This window comes from Periplaneta americana, chromosome 10, assembly GCF_040183065.1.
Source record: "Periplaneta americana isolate PAMFEO1 chromosome 10, P.americana_PAMFEO1_priV1, whole genome shotgun sequence".
Classification (NCBI taxonomy): domain Eukaryota; kingdom Metazoa; phylum Arthropoda; class Insecta; order Blattodea; family Blattidae; genus Periplaneta; species Periplaneta americana.
Window position 1 is genome coordinate 103,850,694 of NC_091126.1, and position 6,294 is coordinate 103,856,987.

Sequence of the window (6,294 nt, forward strand, 5' to 3'; positions counted from 1 at the left end):
CTATTGGCCGGTTCATTACGTCTCACGAGGATAGAGGGGGAGAGAGTTTACCTGTTTTAACGGAGATACACGGAACGACACTTGGGTTCCGGTACACGGCAGATACACTTAACAAGACTTAAGTTCTCGTACGCGACATAAACATTTAATAAGACTTAGCATTTTAGTACGCGGCAGATATAGACAACGTGATTCGGGCTTTGTATAGGGAAGACCAGGTAACTTGATACCCTAGGGGTGAAACCTAACCATTTTTCCCCCATTACTACAAATGCTAGTGGATTATGGTGATTTTCTAGTTTGAAGGTTGAATTTTCTTTTGCCAACTTCGTTTCGAATTTCGATACTGACAAATACTATAAATGGTAGTGATTTTGTAACTGGTATTTTGGCAGCTGAGGCAAATATCGACAATATTTGCCGGTACTGGAGTTCCATGAAATTAAAATTGTACTGGATTTCTCAGCCGGTTACTGGAAGATAGTGAAATTCGAACTTATTAATAATTAATTAATATTAGTATTAATATTAATACATAATAGTTATTTTATGTGTTGCGTTGTGGTTATAATTCAAGAATAGTCAGATAAGTACGAATAAATATAATATACTTGGGCGTGATAATGCACGTGGGTAATGGATAGAAATATTATTTCAAATTGTAATGAATTTCTTTCGTGTTTAGATTTTTATTACTATGTCAAAAAAATGAAATAGTGTTGCAGTGACTCCTCCAAGGAAGAAAATGTGTGGCATTCAGAGTACGCTTCAGAAATCTGTAGTTCACGTGTATAATGAGTTAAAGAAAGAAGATAATGAAGAAGGAATTATGCTAACGGAGACAGCAATTACAACCAGAATAGGAAAATTATTAGGAGTAAGTATTCTTAAGCATACATTTCAAAGTGGTATTCAGTTTTAGGAGTTTGCACTAATAATTTCATGATTGTGGTCAAACAAAACAAATTTTTAAGTTAGGCCTAGATGTTTAATCAAGTCAGTGATTTTCATATTGCCAAACTAAATACATTTAAGATACTGTAATACTGCAGTAGGTGATAGCTTAAATACATTTACAAATTAGACGAACAAATAATCAAACAGCACGAAAGTAAATTTCCAGTTTTCTCTTTTAGTATTAAATTAACCGTTCAGATCACAATTTACATGCCATATCGGCCGAAGAAAATACAAGTCATATTGTAATTATTAACTTGATATTGCAGCAAATATTACATGAATGTTGGCCTGTTATGGTGCTTAAAAATAATTCAGTTTTATATAATAACTATATAACATACTCTATAAAGCATAGAAACGTTGACTCTGGCTGAATAATTTATTCATGACTGGTCTAAGTAATATTAAATATGGTGTTTCTTCAGAAAAGCTACCCCACCCAAAGTACTTGTTAAGATATAACACTCGAGAGGACGAGGACGCACTACTGGGAAACTAACCATTTCTCTTCGTCATGGACCTCTCGCATGTTATATTGGTAATTAGTAACAAGTTTGAGGGAGGGACTACAACAATGCATTAGAATATACAGGTAAGTGTCAAAGGATTTTTGTGCTGAAAGTATTTGTGGCTGTGCACTAAAACCACGTGTTCATCACTATGTAAATATCACAGAAATCAATTAAACAAAATAAAATTATGCCTTCTTTGATGTAGCTTTTCTGGAGAATTACCTAAATATTAGCCTACTTAAACCTATCGTAGACCCAACCTAACATATTGATAATTTTCTATTCATATAGCTGCAAATGTTGGTATCATGCATGAATTTTATGATATAACAATTTTTAGAAGTGTTATGTTATTGTTTGTTATTACAGCTTGGCTTTACTACAGCCACGAATGTGAGAAATTCACAGAAGGGGACCCCACTTGTGACACCAGGAAAACATAGACTACGTAAACATCCAGTGACTGATGCTGATGATTTTACGAAAGATGCAATTGCGAGATTTATTTATGACAAGTTACATAAAGGTAGGGAAGTTACAGGAATTATTGTGTTGATTTATGCAATGTAATTCTGATATTAGTCATATGTATAAAAATATGGCATAATTTTCATTTACTGTTACAGGGGAAGTACTAACAGCAGCAAAAGTTCTGGAACATATGAATGATGATTATGAAACATATTTATTTAGAGTATCCTTATCATCGGTGAAAAAAATTTTGAAAGAGATGAAATTTCTATGGAGCAAAGGGGATCCTTATACACATGTACGAGAAAGTGATGTTATTCGTTTTTAAGAGAATATATAAGAAATGTGGAGCGTGAGAACCCTAAACCCGTAGTATTCTTGGATGAGACTTGGATTTTTATGAATGGTAAATTTCAATGTATTGTGAGACATTGAGTGATTGAATTTTTTACTAACAAATAGGTTAACACTTATGTGGAATATGAAATTGCAATTAATATAGGCTACTAGTAATGAATTCAAGTGGGAACAACATGTTTTGCAATTAATAGTTTCATATTATAACTAGAGGTTAGTTATAAAATTCTTGAACGGTTTTCCTGTCTTTAAAATTTTTGGTCTCTTAGAGTGTCAATGTGAATTGCTTGTCTCTCTCTGTTTTTTAAGTAGGATCACCCACTTATTCATGAAATAAACCAGGTGAAGTTTCCAGTGACATGAATGGTGTTATTCATAGACCAACAAATGAGGGTGGAAGATTAGATGCCGGAACGAAAGGTGGATTTATACTCGGTAAGTTATATTGATTTATATTTTACATAAATTTGGCAAGAGTAATTTTTTAAATCAGGGTACAAAAATATAAAAATTGGTGACTAAATAAAAACGTGGGAAAGCCTTTCACCAAAGAGGATCTCATGTCATGTTATGTTATGTTATGTTTTATTTTCTTTATTTAAATGCTGTGAATTCATGTGACGTAATTATATGCCCAGGTATAATTTTTATTGCAGGTGCTGATTTAATTTTTTCATGCAATTGAAAGAAAAGTCAGGACTACCATAGTGCTATGAATAGCCCTGTAGTTGAGAAGTGGGTGCAAACACAGTTGTTGACCTGAGAACATTAGGGCAATGCGTTATTGTCATGGATAGTGCTGCATATCATAGCAGACTTGTGAAAAATCAGCCAACAACAAAATGGAGGAAAGAACAGCTACTGGTGATTGCAACTGAATATAATAGATTTGTTGTACTAAATGATAAGAGTTGATGTGTGAAATCTCCTTTTGATATTATATTTCAATATTAATTTCCATACTTTGCAGTTATTATTATTATTATTATTATTATTTATTATTATTATTATTTATTATTATTATTATTATTATTATTATTATCACTACTACTACTACTACTACTACTACTACTACTACTATTGCAACCGTTTCTCTTATTTCTCATAATTAGGCATACTTATAGATGCTACTTTTTTCTTTCAGGTGAAATTGAATCTACATAAGAATCCTAAAACAACAGAGCCTTGCCAATTACTGTTCTGAAGCGGCCTTGTCTTATGTGTTGTGTCTATATACAATTAATTCTTTAAGTTTTTTTTTTCCCCCTTTAATCTAATGAAGTTGTTGGTTGATTGATACCAAGTGTTCAGCAGTTGATGTCATTTGTTATCTTGCACTCCAATATTTAACCAGATGATTGAAAGCTGTGTAAAGTTAAACAGTCAAGACAATGATCCATATCTTCATTGAGATTTCAGAAATGGCATGGGAAGATTCTGAAATATCAGTTCTTTGTAAATATTTGAGACAATCATGGCCTGTGATAATATGAGTACTGCCACTGTAGATTTTCATAGAAGTTCAGTTATTAAATTAGGTGTATTATTTTTACTATGTATTGTACTATATTTTTGTTTCGCTTAATTGATGAATTATATATGCTGTAAATTCAATAGTAGACTGTAGGCCTATAGCTTAACTGATGAATTGTATGTGCTATAAATGAAATATTAGGCTGTATACCACAAGTGATGAATTGTTTATGCTTGTAATGTGAAGTAATTTGCATGATATTTATTATCAATTTCTGTATATTTCAACTGATTGAATTGTTTATACTTTTAAATTGAATTAACTTGCTTGCTATGTATTATATTTTATAGCTTAACTGATGAATAATTGTTTAGGTTTGTCAATTTAATAATCTGAGTGCCATGTACTTCATATTTTTAGTGGAGCCACCAATGTAGCTTAGCCGGTAGACCCGTTGGCCTGCAAATTCAGAGCTGCACTCGAGGGTAGTTTGGATCCCCCATTTGGTCTGATTAGTTGGTTTCTTCTGAGGATTTTCCTCCATCGTGGAGCGGATGCCGGATGGCCTATTGCAATTTTTTCATTTGCTTTAGAATCATTCCGATTTTTGTTACCACATTGTCATGTTCTGATCTTGTTATTCTTTTAACAGTGTGGTAAGATGCAGGTATAGATAACCTTACAGTAATTTTGCTACCTTTCGACTACCTCATTACCTCCCACTCCATAAAGTTCATGGATCCACAGAAGTACCAGTCGTCGATGTAATTCGACCATTTTGCTTAAAATATTAAAACACTGTAAAATATTGAGATTTCATGCTGTTACGTCCAATACTGCAGCAAGAATATCTGATTTTGAGTCTGATAGTATGACAGCCTTCTCAGATTTATGAAGTTGATACTGGAGATTTTGTAAGCTTAAAAGTGTATCTAAATTTTCACTATCAAAATTAGTCAGTGTTTGAAGTTAGTTAGTTAGTTAGTTAGTTAGTTAGTGGCGTTTAAAAAGGGCGCGTTAGCTACTATGGCTATTTGCACTCTTATCTAAAATCTTTCACTAAACACAAACACAATACAATAACCAGAAAGTTTAAAAAACTAAAAAGCATTGTCACGGTTAAAATGGGGCAAACAAGTGTTTGAATATAATTCCCTGTAAAAGGGAATATACTGGTATTGTACTACAACACCACTACATCTATGGCTTGGTAAACAGGATCCATCTATAAAAAATACTGTATGTAGTCACTCACTGACCAGATCATTTATCGTTTCTAATGATTTTTAAAATGTCTGGAGAAGTATCACATTTCTTAACATCATCTGTTAAAGTTAACTTTTATACTATTCATTTTGAAATAACTTGGGATTGTGTTTTATTAGTAAAGTTTCCCTTGATTGAGCAAGTTTGAGTTCTCCAAGTAGAGTCAAAAAGTCTGTTGGGATTTTGGCTCAGTTTATTAATATTTGTGGACTGTGATTTTTTGTTCTAGACAACCATATTATCTGCAAATGATGAGATTATCATAAGACCTATTTCTTTAGTTAGACCATCGACATTAATATTGGAAAATGTATTCCTGAAAACAACAATGTGGGAAGCCCAGATGAATCTGTCTCTATTTACATAATTGTGACAATGAATCAAATAATCAAGTCACTGACCCAATGTAACACTTTATCATGGACACCCTAAGTTTGCAATTTCTTAAGTGATTTATATTTACAGAGCCATATGATCCTTGAAAATAAATTAAAATTGCTAAGGTGTTTTGTTTTCTGTTTAAAATATCTTTAATATCTTGACTAAAATTTAAAATCTGTCCATTTGTTGAATGTAATTTTCTAAAGTCAACTCAATAAGATGAAAGTTAGTTACTAGATTCCAGGAACCAATTCAATCTATGAAATCATCTCTTCCATAATTTTGGCTATCATACTAGTAAGTGGTATCTGTCGATAACTCGAAAAGATATTAGTTGAATAATTGCTTTTCAAAATTGATGTTATGATAGATTTTCTCCAGACAGATATTGTATTTTAGTTGAGATTACAAGCTAAAAGTAGTGAGTTTGCTTGTTTGCCAACATATTTAAGAAAATCAGCATGTGTATTGTCTGGACTTGGAGATGTTTTGGGTCTTATGTTATTAAATGAATAGTAATATTCAGTTCTTGATTAAATATTGTTATACAAAGTAGATTGTAGATTTAATATTTCTTTCAGTTTTTCCTTAATAGTCTGACGTACACAGATAAAACTAACACCCACACCACCAACTAATCTAATAGAAATTAAAATATAATTAAATGTAGAAAAAGTAATTAAAATTATAAATACACGTAATAAACCATACCCCCTAATTTCAACAATATACTATTTTATTCCCTTTTATTATTAATTATAGTTATTACTTATTAGCATGATATTTATTGAACTCATTGGCTATTTCACTTCGTTTGAAAGATGTTATTGTGTACAAAAAGCATTTTTTGATGATCGTTTCATGCTGCATGTT

At 31.8% G+C, this 6,294-nt stretch overlaps 1 long non-coding RNA gene across 1 annotated transcript; it reads left to right on the top strand.

Moving 5' to 3' along the window:
• The first annotated feature begins 783 nt into the window (after positions 1–783).
• LOC138707934 (uncharacterized) lies at positions 784–3,695 on the top strand. Its single transcript, XR_011334462.1, has 6 exons — positions 784–877; positions 1,842–1,998; positions 2,099–2,349; positions 2,610–2,735; positions 2,957–3,164; positions 3,445–3,695. It is a non-coding gene; the product is annotated as an uncharacterized lncRNA (long non-coding RNA).
• The last annotated feature ends 2,599 nt before the right edge of the window (positions 3,696–6,294 follow it).